Source organism: Manis pentadactyla, chromosome 5 (assembly GCF_030020395.1).
Source record: "Manis pentadactyla isolate mManPen7 chromosome 5, mManPen7.hap1, whole genome shotgun sequence".
In the NCBI taxonomy this organism is placed as follows: domain Eukaryota; kingdom Metazoa; phylum Chordata; class Mammalia; order Pholidota; family Manidae; genus Manis; species Manis pentadactyla.
The window spans coordinates 109,972,308-109,990,012 of NC_080023.1; positions in this window are offsets into that span (position 1 = coordinate 109,972,308).

Below are 17,705 nucleotides of genomic sequence, written 5' to 3' on the forward strand. Positions count from 1 at the left end.
AAATAATGCAGCAATAAACATAGGGGTGCATATGTCTTTTTGAATCAGAGATTTTGTTTTCTTTAGGTAAATTCCTACAAGTGAAATTACTGGGTCATATGGCATTTCTATTTTTAGTTTTTTGAGGAACCTTCATACTGTACAATTTCACTTATATGCTTAATCTATAAACAAATCTATGAATACATAGAGATATATAAAACATTTCTGGAATATACATATGGAATTATAAGTGGAATTTAAAAAACAAACAAACACAAAATTCATAGAAAAAGAGATCATATTTTTGGTTACCAGAGGTAGGGGATGAGGGGAGGGGGAACTGGAGGAAGATGGCCAAAAGGTACAAATTTCCAGGTATGATATATATAAATACTAGGGATGTAATGGAGCACATGATAACTGTAGTTAACGCCTATATGATACATAGGAAAGTTGTTAAGAGAGCAGATCCTAAGAGTTCTAATCACAAAGAGAATTTTTTATTTTCTTTTTATTGTATCTATATGAGAGGATGGATGGTTAACTAAGCCTACTGTGGTAATTTGTGCAACTTAAGCCATCATGCTATACACCTTAAACTTATACAGTGATTATGTCATTATTGCTCAATTATGTATATTACGTCAAATATATAAAAATGGAAAAAAAATGAATGATCTATACTACCAGTTAAAAGACAGAGATGTCAGAGTGGATTAAAAGTCAGGAGCTAACTATGTGTTTTTGTTTCTTTCTTTTACATTTTCTTTAATTGAGATATGATTGACATACAACATAATGTTAGGCTCAAGTATACAGTGTAATGATTTTACATTTGTATACACAGTGAAATGATCACCACAGTAAATCTACTTACCAAGAGCCAAATCTATATTGCCTACAAGAAACTGACTTAAAATAGGTTAAAAGAAAACAGATGGGGAAAGACATTCCATAACCCAAATCAAAAGAAAGTTGGTATATAACTGTTTTAATTTCAGACAGTACTGATTATCACAAGGAAGGTTCTTAGGAATAAAGACAGAGATGATATAATGACAAAAAGTTCACCTTATAAAGAAGATATAATCCTACCCTTGCATGTGTCTAACATGTGAGCATCACAATACATCATGAGTCAAAAACTTAGAGCACTAAAATGAGAAATAGACAAATTCACTATTATAGTTGAAGACTTCAGTACCCCTCTGTAGCTGATAGATGAAGCAGGCAGAAAATATTAAGGATATAGATGATCTGAACATCACTGTCAATCAATTTGGTCTCATTGCCAGTCTATCCATTAATAGCATAATAAAATTCTTCTCAAACTCACATGGGACTGTCACCAAGGTAGACAATATTATGGGCCATAAAACACACTTAACCAAATTTAAAAGAATAAAAATTATACAAAGTATGTTCTCATACTACAAAAATAAATATACCACTATCGCACAAATGATTTCTTTCAAATTTGAATGATCCCAATTTTATACCTGTCATTTTTAAACTAAAATCTGTTTCCCTAATACATAGGGAAATCCCTCAGCCACTTGGAGCTGTGAACAGTAAATCTAATATTCACTTCAAATGGCAGCCTTCCAGATATGTGAAGACATGCCTTCTTTGCAAGCAGTTATATCAATTTGAGAAATGTGCACAATTCCTTTGATCATTACATAACCTAGTCTCTAATTCCTCAACCTTTTGGTTACTTTGCATATACTTTCAAATGCTCACACACCCTTAAAATATTATAAATGCCTAGGACACCTGATATAGGAAATTTTCAGTTAAGGTGGTAATTGAACCTATGTGCATACAACTTTCCTAATAAAGTAACAGAAATAATTCAAAAGAAGAGGGCTATGTAGCCCAAAGAGATCATTTATTATGCTAAATTGTAATTGAATAAATTTCTCAGGAGTTTATGACAATTTAATACTAAAGCCAACAGAAATCATATTCAGTACATTATTAACCCAATGTACTCATCAAAAACATTCTTAATGATTACATGTAGTTTTCATAAAATTTTAAAATTCCATTTAAATGTGAGTCACATATTTAAATAGAAGTTACAGGAAAAACTGAACACCATTTGTGGTGTATCAATGTATATTCCTCCACTGTAACAAGTACATCTTCTAGTGAGGGATGTTGACAATGGGGGAGGCTGTGGTGGGAATGCAGAGGATAGAAAATAACAAAATTTTGCTCAGTTTTGCTGTGAACCTAAAACTGCTTTAAAAAATAATAAAGTCTTATTATTGAAGAAAGGGGAAAAAACACTCTGAATTCAAGTCTCATTTACATATATGTTGTTTGAAAATTTCGGTAAAATTAGTGATGAATAAATGGCAAGAAAATTTTGAATAAACAACTGTAACAACTATTTTTCCTAATGAATGTTCTTTTTTCATCCTGGGTCAGTTCAATCAATATGGCTTCATTACCTATGCAAGCAGATATGTGTACAATCTTGAGTTTTTTATTCAAAGTGAGCAATGTAAAGCACAGAAAAGTAAGGTGTTTAGCTGTACTTTGTAAACATAGATCTGATGACAAAGATTTTGGTGGCTTGTCCAAATCATTCCAAAATTCCAAGCATGTAAGTTTCCTGGTAATTTAATCATAATATCTTTAGAGAAATTTCCAGTTACTTTGTAGTTACTGAAAATTTCATGCAGATAAAATTCTTAAGACAACTTTAAGAAATTAACTTGTGGATAGGAATGGAATGTGTTTTGCACGACTGCAGATGAAAAAACAAAACCTAAGAACTGATAGGTATTACATTTATTTTAAGTTATATGCTTTCCCTTCCAAGGTCATATTTATCTGGATCATAAAATAGAAATATGGAATTTAAGAGAGCCAAATTTAAATTAACAAAATAATCTGAATTTCTAGGCCCTACAGTAATTGTCATTAATATCTGTATGTAAAAATAAACTTTTCTCTGAAATTAATCTAGGCTTATTTATAAAAAGGTTTATTTATAAAAAGACCAAAAGAGAATTTCTAGTTGTATAATTGAATATTATGCATTTTGGGGGCTTTAACCAGAATTGATTTATCTGTGTGTACATTTGTTTCCTATTGAGGGGATGTAAAAATAATTTTACTATTCTTTTTTTCATCAACCAAAGTTTTTCAGCCCTTTAGCCTGGACATAAATTTAAAAGAAAGGTTTGTATGAGAACAATACATTAACAAAACAAAACAAAACAAGCTGGAATCCTCACTATCCTCACTTTGAACTTCTCCATTCCTCACCACACCACAGTCATCCACTTCTCATTTAGGTCTGAGGATGGAATGGATTCACACACTGGGAATCCCCCCTCATTGTTTGTCCCCACTACTCATGTGACAAACAGAAACCTCAACCCCAAGGCACAGTGATAACTCTTCTAAACCAAAATGCTAGGTCAGTTCCCTGAAAAACTCACCATTTCTATTTGCTGTGAAGTAGTAATAGTCTCTTCCCATCACATAGAAGTTTCTCCCCCTTCCTTGCCTACCATGGGTAGTTCAGATTCCGCATTTTGCAGATTTCAAATGATGGATCTAAAACCTTAGATAGTGTATTCTGGGGCTCTATGACCAACCATCACTGTGACTTCCACATTGATTAGGTAACATATTTAATGAATTAATATTACATATTTAGAAACAATGGAATCCCTCACATCTAATAGTCTAATACTTTTGAGACCAGTCATTGGTAAAGATCATTGTAAAAGTAAGTCAAATCTGGAAATCATAAAAAAGTGATATGTCATGACTTAAATATTTAATTTTAACTTAAAACAGAAATGCTTTATCATTCTCCCTTGTAGGGATTAGGCCATTTCTTGAAGAATGGGTCTATAATTTATAGTTGCTCATTATTTTCTTGCATCAATTATATGCAAAATGCACCATCTACCATTACCAGTTTGAGTTTCTTTAAAAAGAAATTAGAAGCTATCAAAATAAATAAATGCAAGGCAATTTGAATGCAAAACCCTTCTAGCATTTTAGAAGTGCTCTCCCCTAACAGTCATAAATTTTCAGATTCACACTTAATTTTCTAACTAACCTGTATTTAATCTTTCAAATCATGATAGTTGCTATTGAAGTAATTATTCTTCTGCTCTCTTTCGTCTTCACAGACTTCTACATTATTCAATTACTTTTCATTAATACAACAGATGCAACTGGTACAATGAGTCTTTAAAAGACACTACTGACTCACACTCAGCATATAATTAAAGTGATACAGCAGAAACACAGAGGTTTCCATGCACTGTGGGCTCTAATCAGTATGTTTATGGAAAAAATGGAGAACTTTAGTTAACCTAGCAGTTGTTTAAGGGTAAACCATTTAAACCATTTATATTGGATGTATCAAAGTCATCAGTTTATATAAAGATTTGAAAAGGGTTTAAATTGTTTTCAATATAATCAGATCTCCTAAAATAGGACTTGACCCATTTTTTTCAGCTTCTGTGTTGAAGTAACTATTATTTTTTGAGTTATGAATTGAAGAAAATAGAGTGAAGTCTAGTAGAAAGAAAACTAGAATAGAAAATAGAAAAAAATTAAACCACATGTCCATCCCTTACCAGCCTTAGGAATCGGAAAAGAAAAATAATGACCTATGTCAAAAAGTTGTTATGAAAATACAAAGATACAATATGTGGTAAAGAATTTTTAATCTTCCAAATATTGTTCATATACATTTTTAAAAAATATTATTATTTTGCTATTTTGTCTGTTACTTGTTTCCCCACAGCATATAGTAAATGGCCAGTTTAAAAATACTTATTATATCAACAGAGCTAACAAACAATTTGAAATATTGTATTTTCTACATATGAAAATTATGCTATAGTAGGGTGAAATTTTGAAACCAACTCTAAAAATATATTTAGCACAAACATTTCCAGAAATATCTTTTAAAAGAAGTTATTACAATAAAATACAAGAAATAAGCAAAACTCAGAATCCTATGCACCACCCAAGGGTCTGACTTGCTTTTTAGAATTTGCAATTTTATTAGCCATTCTGTATTTCAGTCATAACACTTACATTATTTGCCAACACTGGATTTATGCTCATTCACCATAAGAGGGAACATTCATTTCCATTGCATTATATATGCTGGTAAATTCTAAGGCACAAAAATCAAGTTAACAGTTCTCCCATTGTTAGTCTTTTATCACATATTTGTATATCAGATTTCAAAAACCAAGGACTCATGTTAAAATTGGCTAACAACCAAAACACTCACTGTCAAATTAACTGTTCCCATCTGAAGTGATAAATGGAGAGTTCATAACTGTAAACCACGGCATATGAAAAATAGCTCATTGGCATCTGTTCTTAACATCTGGCTTTTTAATTGATGCACCAAAGCAAATGGGATATGCAATTCTGTTTGCCCCTCAAAAAATTAGCCTTTTTGATCATTTATGTCTGAAGTATATGCCCACATGGATCTATGAAATGAAAGGGTTTAATGTTAGATTAACAAATATTAAGCATTCAGGTCCATGTACCTTTTACACCTATCCTTTATTCAGCAATAACTCATTATGAACAGAATCATGAGATACAACAGTGTTAATACAAGTCCTCTTTCCCAAGGAAAAAAAAAACAAAAGCTATATTCTTTTTACTACCTGTCCCCAACTCCGCAGGAGAAATACTGCCCCATTAATTTAATAAAAATAAGAAAAAATACACCTACACAAACATATAGTTCCTTAAGGAGTTTTTATAGTAAGACATCTTTAAATCAGTTATGCATCTGTCTACAAAAAATATTAAGAAGTGACTTTTCCTTAAAATTTTCCAAATTCAGTTAATATATAATAGACATATAATACATGTGCATTGGTTTACTTTACCACAATGTTTACAACATGGGCAATAACAAAGTGATATGCAGACATATTGAAAGTAAGAGCAAGTTAAAGAAAGTGCTAAAAATATTATATTGGTGACTAATATGCTTGTGCCAGGAAAACAGTGAGCATGAGGGCAATCCTTAAATAACCTAACACAAAACAACACCTGGCTTATATAGCTCACTGATAGTATAACTTATTTATGCAATAATAATTTATGTAAAATTTTCTGAAGTGGCTCAATTTATCAAATTGCCCCAAGTTTTCATAATAATGCCTGCCTGTATCCTCAGGTAATAAATGGATGGCAGAGCCTTCAAACCACAACTTTTAGGTTTATAAGCATGGGTGAATGGTCAAAGTGACCAATAGTTTGGGGTCTTTACTAGTCCTACTTTAGAGAGACTGATGTGAGTTAAATGATTCATTTATGAAGAACTTGCTGTACACACAACTTGACAGACTCTATGAAAGTATCTAAGAATGCAATAAGTGAATTTTCAGGGCACATGGTTTGATAGAGTTAAGGAAACCAACAACTGCCAGTAGTATGATAGCTGCTAGTAAGAGAAAGTACCCTGTCCTAAGTGGAAGATTTTCTAGCTCAAACTAAGAGGGAAGGAAAGGCTTCCTAATGAAACTGATTTCTAAGCTAAAAATGGAAAAATATGTAAAATTTAGGCAAGGAACAGAGTGGTGTACTAGGTGAAGGGAACAGTGGCCATGAAAGGCACAGGGATCCAATTAAGAACTTCTAGGAAGTAAGAAACAAAAAGAAATGTGATATAACAGAAGCATAGGATGAAAAAGACAATGAAGAAAGATATGAAATAAACTAGAAAAAGAAGCAGGACATGGAAAATATGTAAGACCTTGCACACCATGTTAAGAATTTTGGACTTTGCCTAAAAGCAAATGAAAAATAATTTTAGCAGGGAATTGACAAGATTGATGACTTAGAATGATTATCATGACTAATGTACTGGCAAGGGGATTGGAGTAGGAAAAAAACTGGAGGACATGATGATTTTTGCAAATCATAATACTTGAATAACACTTTCATTACTGAGTATATGTGGTAGTCACTTCCCTAGAATGATTTTTTTTATTTCTGGAACATCGGGTGCTACATCTATTGGCAAACTGGGTGCTTCTCAGTCTGCACGCTATATCAATCTGTTTTTACATACCTCATTGATTTCTCTTTAGAGGAAGAAAATGTGTTACATAAAAGTACTTTGCAAAGTTTAGATAACATCATTACTAATGATGGCTACAAAAATACACATCAGCTTCTTAGAGTGGCCGAAACAAAAAGAATAAAATGATTATTATAGTAAAACTTTCCTTAGTCCTTCTTGGAAGGTCCTATGAGAAATTTATCTCAGGACATTTCCATCAGTTAGCTATTGCTGATTAACACACCACTCCAGAACTCAGTGATTTAAAGCAGTAATAATTTATTATTATAGCTCACAAATCACGACACTAGAACTAGCATGATTTAGGTTGGAGTCTCATTCTTGCATCTGGGGTGTCTCACATACTCTCAACTTGAACACAAATAGGCATATCTTCTCAGGGCAAAGGCACTGGAGCAAACCCAATAAAAAATATTTCAGGATATGATACTCTGCTTGTATCACACGTGTTAACCAATGCAAGTAACATGGTGATTCCAGAGTCAAGAATTAGCAAAGTATGCCAGCATAGAGTAGAAAGACTAGTTACATAGTAAAGAGTGTGGTTATAAGAATGAAAATGAGGCAAAGAAATAGGTTTAATGATGCAATCTTCTAACATTTAGTACCAGGAAAAGTTGCTTGTCTTGTTTATCTTATGAACACAGTTGCTATAATAATCATTTTATTCTCTTTGTTTTGGCCACTATACGAAGCTGAGGGGTATTTTTGTAGCCATCATTGGTAATGATGTAAAATTTGATCATGTTGTAATCATTTATGCCTGGCATAGGATCTGGTATATACTAAGCATATATTTTTTTAATGTTGTTAAAATAATTTTTGTACATAATCAAAGTAAATAAAAGTTAAACAACATATAAAAGTCCAAATCCACTGCTGTAGTTTAAAGAAATAAATATACACAAAGGAAAAATATTAATTTTATTACCAATTAATTATTTAGAAGAGGAAAATGAAGCAAGGGAAGGGTATCGAGAACTACAAGTAAAGAAAGAAGGAATGGCAGATTGGGCGGGAAGGGAGATGGCAGAATAGGAAGGCAAGGCAGAAACCGCCTCCCACACACACACAGCAAGGAAGCAATGACAGCAAATACAACTAACCCTTAAAAGACTGAAGAAAGGCCACCTACACCTGGTGAAGAAGAGAAGACCACACAGAGAAGGGTAAAGTAGTAGAACAATCAATCAGGACCCCAGACCTTCCCCTATCACATCCCACAAGCAGGAGAATGAGGAATGGAGCAGGGAGGAGATAAGTGCTCAGGAATACTACACACCTGGACCTGGAGATCTGCTCTGGGAACACAGGTTCACATTGCACTGGGCTTTGATGATTACTGGGTCTGGACACCAGGAAGCGTAGGAGCACTCTGGGAGGCTCTGACTCCTGCCACTTAGGAAGGACAGACAGGCTCTGTAGATCCTGCTGAGACCCAAAACAAAAGTGAAAGTTTAAAAGTGCACCATCAGAGGGAAGGGTGCCAAGGTGGTAAGAGTTGGATAGAGCTCTCTCTGCAGGAGAAGGGGAAGATAAACATTTCCCCAGCTCTCCCTCAGCCCAACAGTTTGAGCACTTTTGGGAGCCCCAAACATTTTATTCCCTTTGCTGGTGGCTCAGCCCTGAGATGCTTCCTTATGCACCTGCCTGCCTGGCCCAATCAGCCCAGAAACATCAGACTTGACTGCCTGGTAGAAAGGGGGAGGATTTCCCATCTTTCAAGAACCTACCACAGCCCAACTGGGGAGGTAGCTGTGGGAGCCATCTCTGAGCACTCTTTGCAAAGGGCCCAGCCTGGTGGTGCAAGTTTACATGCCCACTGCTGTATTCCATGTCTGTGATACACCACCACCCCATTAGCCCAGCAGTGCCACCATAGCTTCAGGGCAGGGAAAAGGTGGCTGCAATCACAATGAGCCCATCAGAAGCACCACTACTTGGCTCACAAAGGACCAGCTGAGGTGAACTGCTATTTGTGGCATACTGAGATACACCACTCTCAGCACACAGAAAGGCAGCCCACCCATAGTCCAACAACAGCAACTGGAGCTACACCATAAAGGAGAACTAGGAACTGGAGAGCAAAGAATCTTGAGCTCTGGGCACCATATGATGACTTCTTCATAAATCCATTACTCTAGCCAAGGAAGCAGAGCAGATCCATCTAATACAAAGGAATAAACACAGAAACCCCAACAAAATCCAAAGCAGAGTAATATGTTCCAAACAAAACTACTGGATAAGATATCAGAAAGAGGGCTACAGGAAATGGAGATCACATATCTTCTTGATAAAGATTTCAAATTAAGTCATAAATATACTCACCGATGTGTGGAAAAGTATTGAAGATCTCAGGGAGGAGTTCAACAAAGAGGCACAAGACCTGAAAAACAGCCACTCAGAGCTGAAGAATACACTAAATGAAATGAAATATACAATGGAAGGAAAGAATAATAGATTATTACAAATAGAGGAAACAATTAATGAGATGGAAATTAGAGAACAGGGAAACAATGAAGCTGAGGAACAGAGAGAAAAAAATCTGTAGAAATGAGAGGTTGATAAGACACCTGTGTGACAACTCCAAATGAAACAATATTCACATAACAGGGGTAACAGAAGGAGAAGAGAGAAACAAAGGGTTAGAAAGTCACTTTGAAGAAACAATTGATGAAAACTTCCCCAATCTGGAGAAGGATAAAGACACACAGGTCCTTGAAGTTCATAAAGCCCCTAACAAAAGGAACCCCAGGAAGACAACACCAAGACATATAATAATTAAAATGACAAATATTAAGGATGAGGATAGGGTACTGAAAGTAGTCAGAGATAAAAAGAGATTTTTTTATAAGGGAACCCCAATAGGCTATTAGCAGACTTCATGGCAGAAATTTTTCAGCCAGAAGGGAGGGCCATGAAATATTTATTGTATAGAAAAAAAGGACCTTCAAACAAAAATCCTCTAATCATCAAGATTATCATTCAAATTTGAAGGAGAGATTAAACAATTCTCAGATAAACAAAGGCTGAAGGATATATAACTACTAAACTGTCATCAGAGGATATATTAAAGGGATAGCATTAAATGTAAATATTCTCAAGCATAAACATTTTTTACAGGTGAAAACAAATTCTCAGTTAAGGTGTTAGACCAGTTAATTATAAAGGAAGCACAAAATTAAAGCAATGCAAAACAAAAGTAGTAAAACAAACTATAAAGAAAATCAAAGGATACACAAAAAAAATGCAGACTATGATATGTAATCAAAGTGAGGAGAAGGAAGGAGAAGAAAATAGTACTTTGAGATTGTATTTGAAATACGGCAATCATCAACTTAATATAGACTGTTATATAGTTAGGAAGCTATCCATGCATCTTATGGTAACCACAAAATTAAAACCTATAATAAACACATGAAACATTAAAAAAGAAAAATCCAATCACAAAACATAAGAAAATCATTAAATAACTAGAGAACAGTATAAGAGAGGAAGAAGGGAAGAGAGAGAAACTACAAAAACAACCAGAAAACAATAAAACAGCAATAGGTATTTACCAGTCAATAATTACTTTAAATGTAAATGAACTAAATGTGCCAATCGATAAACATAGAGTGTGTAAAGAAATGATACACCTATATGCTTCCTACTTCAGATCTGAAGACATACACAGACTGAAAGTGAAGGGATGGGAAAAGATATTTCATGGAAATAATAGGGAGGAAAAAGCAAGAGTAGCAGTACTTATATGAGACAAAATAGACTTCAAAACAAAGAAAGTAACAAGGGACAAAGATGGGCATAACATAAGGCTGAAGGGGTCAGAGTATATAACCATTATAAATATGTGTGCATCAGGAGCACTTAAATAAGGAGAACAAATACTAAAATTAACAGGGGAAATAGACTGCAACTTATTCATATTAGGAGACTTTAACACATCACTTACAACAACAGACAGATAAATCAACCAGACAATAAATAAATAAGGAAACAGAGGCACTAAACACATTAGATCAGATGAATATCTACAGAATGTTCACCCAAAAGCAGCAGCACATATATTTTTCTCAAGTTATATGTTCTCCAGAATAGGTGACATACTAAGACACAAAAAGAGCCTTCAACAGATTCAAAAAGATTGAAATTATATCAAGCAACTTCTCAGCCCACAATGGTATGAAACGAGAAATAAATTACACAAAGGAAAGAAAAAAGCCCACAAATACATGGAGGCTAAACCACATGCTTCTGAATAATCAAAGGATCAATGAACAAATTAAAACAGATATCAAGCAATACATGGAGACAAATGAAAAAAAATTCAAAAGTCCAAAATAGGTGGAATGATGCAAAAGTGGTTCTAAGAGGGAAGTACATTCTTAGCAATACATTCCTACCTCAAGAAACAAAAACAACCCCCAATAAATAGCCTAAGCTCACAATTAAAGAAAATAGAAAAAGGAACAAATGAAACCCAAAGTTAGTAGTAGCAGGAATATAATAAAGATCAGAGCAGAAATAAATAAAACAGAGAAGAAAAACAAGAAAAAAAATCAATGAAACCAGGAGCTGGTTCTTTGAGAACATAAACAAAATAGAAAACCTCTAACCAGGCTTCTAAAGAAAAAAAGAGAGGGTGCACAAATAAAATATTCAGAAACAAAGAATAGTTACAACTGACACCACAGAAATACAAAATATAATCTTAGAAAATTCTACAAAAAATTATATGCCAAGAAATAGGATAACCTAGAAGAAATGACCCAGAAAGAAAGAGAAAATCTAAATGGACCGATTGCAGGTAATGAAATTGAATTGGTAATCAAAACATTCCCAACAAACAAAAGTCTAAGACCAAATGGCTTCTCAGCTGGATTCTACCAAATATCTAAAGAACAAATACCTATCCTTCTTAAACTATTGCAAAAAGTAGAAGAGGAAACGGTACTTCCAAACTCATTCTATGAGGCCAGCATCACTCTAACAAGAAAATCAAAGATACTACAGAGAAAGAAAATATTAGATCAATATCCCTGCTGAACATAGGTGCAAAAATTCTAACAAAATATTAACAAAATGAATTCAAAAACACATCAGAAGAATCATCCATCATGACCAAGTTGGATTTATTCTAGGGATTCAAGGATGGTACAATATTCACAAATCCAACAATGTGGTATACCACAGAAACAAAAAGAAAGGTAAAACCCATATGATCTCAATAGGTGCTGAAAAACGATCTGATAAAATTCAACACCCATTCATGATAAAAACTCTCAACAAAATAGGTATAGAGGGAACATACCTCAACACAATAAAGGACAAACCTAGTTTAATGTCACAATGGAAAAAAAAGCTGAAAGCTTTTCTTCTAAGAAGAGGAACAAGACAAGGATGCCCACTTTCACCGCTTTTATTCAGCATAGTACTGGAGGTCCTAGCCATGGCAATCAGACAAGATACAAAGATAAAAGGCATCCAAATGGTGAAGAATAAGTAAAACTGTCACTATTTGCAGATGACATGAAGACTCCACCAAACAACTACTAGAATTAATAACCAGATTCAGCAAAGTTGCAGGATACAAAATCAATATACAGAAACCTGTTGCATTCTTATATACCAATAATGAACTAGTAGAAAGAGAAATTGGGAAAACAATCCCATTTATAATTGTTTCAAATATATTCAAATTGTTTCAAATATATTCAAAAAGAATAACATATCTAGGGATAAACCTTACCAAGGAGCTGAAAGACCTCTACTGTGAAAACCAGAATACACTGAAGAGAAAAACTGAATAAGACACAAATAAATGGAAATATTTCCCATGCTTATGTGTAGGAAGAATTAATATAGTCAAAATGGCCATCCTGCACAGAGCAATTTATGCATTGAGTGCAATCCCTATCAAAATAAAAAAAAAAGCATTTTTCAGTGAACTACAGAAAATAATAATAAAATTCATATGGACTTACAAAAGACCCCAAGTAAGCAATCCTGAGAAAAAAACAACAAATCTGGGGTTATTGCACTCCCTGACTTCAAGCTATACTACAAAGCAACAACAATCAAAACAGTATGACACAAGAATAGATCCATAGGTCAATGGAACAGAATAGAGAGCCCAGAATTAAACACACATATATGTAGTCAATTAATATACAATAAAGGAGCCATGAATATACAATGGGGAAAAGACAGTGTCTTTAATAACTGGTGTTGGGAAAACTGGACAGCTACATTCAAAAGAATGAAACTGGATTACTAACTCCAACCACAAAAGTAAACTAAAAATTATTTAAAGACCTAAATGTAAGACATGAAACCATGAAACTCTTAGAAGAAAACTTTGGCAAAAATCTCTTGAACATGAGCAATTTTTTCCTGTACAATATCCATTGGCAAGGAAAACAAAAACAAAAATGAACAAGTGGGGCTACATCAAACTAAACAGCTTCTGTACATCAAAGAACACTATCAGTAGAACAAAAAGGCAGCCTTCAGTATGGGGCAATAAATTCATAAATACTTTATCTGATAAGGAGTTAACATAAAAAATACATAAAGAACTCATATGCCTCAACACTGAAAAAGCTAATAAGCTGATTACAAAAATGGGTGGAGGATCCTAACAGACATTTCTCTAAGGAAGAAATACAGATGGTCAATAGGCACATGAAAAGATGCCCCACATCACTAATCATCAGGGAAATGGAAATCAAAACCACAATAAGATATCATCTCACACCAGTTAGAATGGCCTCTATTCAAAAGACAAGAAGTAACAAGTTTTGGTGAGGGTGTGGAGAAAAAGGAACCCTCCTACAGTGTTGGTGGAAATGTCAACTGGTGCAGTCACTGTGGAATGCAGTATGGAGGTTCCTAAAAAAAACTAAAAATAGAAATACAGTATGATCCAGTAATTCCATTTCCAGGAATTTGCCTGAAGAAAACAATATCCCTGATTCAAACAAATACATGCACCACTATATTTATGCCACATTATTTATAATAGCCAAGATATAGAAGCAACCAGCATACATCAATAGATGAATATATAAAGAATATATGATACATATACACAATGTATTATTATTCAGCCATAAAAAGAAAACAAATCCTACCATTTGCAACAACATGGATAGACCTAGAGGTTATTATGTTAAGTGAAATAAGTCAGGTGGAAAAAGACAAATACCATTTGACTTCACTTACTTGTGGAATATAAAATCAGAACAAAAAACAAAATGAACAAAATAGCAGTAGACTCAGACACTGAGAAGTGACTGGTGGTTAAGATGAAGTAGGGATTGGGGTGGATAGGTAGGGAGGGTGATGTGGGTGAAAAGGCACAAAACTAAAAATCTTCTGTACAGCAATGATGACTGTCAGCAGTACAAAAAGGCAACCTTCAGTACCAGGCAATTAATTTCTTTCACAATATCTTTCCAGATGTGGCAATAATAGAAAGAAAATAAGATTACACTGTTACAACTTTGAAGAAATGCTTTAGGATTCAGTTCCCTAACATTAGTAACTGATCTCCAAACTCATGAACTGAATTTGAGGCATCTTCTCAAAACTGAACTTTTGCTGGAAATTGTGTGCCCTCTCATACTGAGGGAGGCTTAATGTGGAATGAAGACCAAGTGGTAAGTAATCTCTTCATTGTGCATATTTTTGGTGCCATAGGTTAGCACTACAATAAAAGCTTCAATTTTATATTAGCTCTTTAGCAAAATAAAGTCATGCAAGTAATTTATAACCCACAAAAGGTGAAGCACCTCACACAAAAAAAATATATACTAAGGAGTAACTTCAAAGAAACAATCTGAACACACAGGATACTTCCTCGTTACATTCCCATACACAAGCAGCATTGTACATCTATGCATGATGTGTTCTTGATGTAGTGTGGTGAGAACATGGAAGAAAGCCAATCAACAGATTTACATGAAGTTAAGTGGGTTTTGTTACAATAATATCCTTGGACACAATTTTTAATAGAATATTTATATTTTCTCATATATATATCCTTAATTTGTTATTTTCTTTAACATTCCTTTAGTTCATTGCTCATTTCAACAAGGCTAACTATTCAACAGATAGTTATGCTATAATATAGGAAATAGCTGTTTCTGAAAGTCAAAACCATTTCATAAGGTTTAGCCTATTTAAATTCATTTAATCTTTAGTTAATATTTTATTAATACTTAAACTATAATGAACACTTAATACTAATAGTTATCAGAACTTTCATCTGTATTTCTCATTCATTTTTATGTAAACTAATTACCTAATTAGGTACATAATAAGTAGCTTATCTAGTCAAAGATAGTGTAACCATTACTGCTAAATCATAAGCTGGAAGGCAATAAGCTTAAATTTTATATTAGCTATTTAGTAAAATAAAGTCATGCAAGTAATTTATAACCCACAAAAGGTGAAGCACCTCACACAAAAAAATATATACTAAGGAGATATTTTTTAAATAGCACCTGAGGTATGTCTCATACTAAGCCCGGTATGGAAAAAACCACTTAGGTGTAGTACTTAATAACGCATAGGTACTATGAAAACAATCCATATATGAATTGATTATTTTTGAGAGCACATTATTTCACACTCATACTTATGTTCCCAGACTGTGTGACTCAGTCTCTGGCTTGGACCATACACAGCTGGTCAAATAAGTAGTAAGGAGCTTTGCTTTAGAAGGCCCCAGGCTGCCTTAGATCCAGGTATTTGGAAGTGACCAGCCTTCTATGCCAAATGTCTCAGCCTTCTGTCTATTTTTAGCAGAATGTGTGATCATTAATGCCTCAGCCTGGACCCTCCTGCTTCAGGCATCAAACTTTTAATAAAGTGTTTCCCTGGGTGTCAGCTGTCAGGCACTTTCATACACTGCTTGATGGAATGGAAATCAAATCAACATTTTGGAAAGCAATTTGGCAATTTTCATTAACAACCTTAAGCATTTTCTTGCACTTTGACCCAAGTGAATTCACTTGTAGGAATCTATCTGGAAGGAGATACACACACACATGATATTTTGTAATGATGGGATATATATATATATATATATATATATATATATATATATATATATATATACACACACACACATATATATAAATATATATGCACACATATATATAAAATGCAGTATATGTAAATATTTCCTCACAACAATGCTTATCAAAACCATATTCATATAATCACATATTATGCAGTCACTGAAAATGAAAAATTATAAAACTGAATAAAAACTATTTATAAACATAAAGATTAATTTCAATGACTTAACACATATATAGGAAAACACATTGGCAGAAAAATACTTCAAAATATTACAAAAGGTATGCTCAGGCAATGGCACTATCTTTGACATTTTATTTCTTTCTTTATGATTGTATTTATATATTTACAAAGATATATAAATAGTGATGAATGTGACCAGAGACAGTCATGTTTTCTTAGACTTTCTCCCAATTCCTGTCAACAGAAGTAAGGGGATGAGAGGGATACCTTGTTACTCACTGGTCTGTCTCATCCACAGAAGGTCCATCTGAAGATGTATAGTTCAGCCATTAGATTATCTGCCCCAAGGGCTCATCTGTTAAGTGGCATGTGGAACTGAATTATTATTAGCACATCTGCTTTATGTTGCTCAGAGTGAAAAATTACAGTGACACTTGGAACGGAACCACTCTAGTAGTCAGTACTGACAGACCAGGGTAGAGTTGTTATGTATTCTCTACTGCCACAATACTTGCATAAGTCATCTTAATTTCTTCTCTCTTTCCAAGAAGATATAGTTACAGAAGTAACTTCAAGAAATCCTTCAGATAATCATGTTAATATTAAAAACAGAAAACAGGCACTACAAACTAAGTGCCTACTCAACTTGGAAGGACCTTATATATCAGATTTTCAGAAAATTTCATTAACACTTTCTGGAATGAATAGGACCTCGACCTTTCACACCTTAGACCCTGTGCTCTGATTTTTCTTAGTTGATTCCAGTAGTAGAATATCTCTACATAACTCACCCATCCAGTCAGCCTCTTCCCAAGACAGAGGGCTCATGGGAGTCCTGTTTACATCCTCCAAAAGGACATTTACACCTTTCACTTGTATGGTTGCTTTTTTACCTCAGGCATGTCATATATATGTATATACACAAGATATTTGTTTTTAAAGAAGTTGAATGCATTTTTTAATAAATATTTTTAAATTTCATTACACAACCTAACAAATTAACTTTCCTTCACACAAAATTTTATTAATAGAATCAATTAAAATGCCCTTAAGAATAGATAAAGGTATAAACAGCCTTGTGCAGACATTTGTTATAATCTTAACTTTGTTCTGTGGTTACTATGTGCACTCTGTATTCCAGCCATCCTGCATATGTACGCTCTTCCTCACAATGAGGACTGAATGAAAGGGTGGGGATGAGTCAGTGTAAATCCATCACAATTACTGGAAAAACTACTAACGACACATGGCCAACTGATGCTGGGCCAATAAAATCTTCTCCATATGTGCAAGGCATCCCACTTCTAAGTTGGTATTTTTTCCTTAATTAAAACACAAGTCATATTCG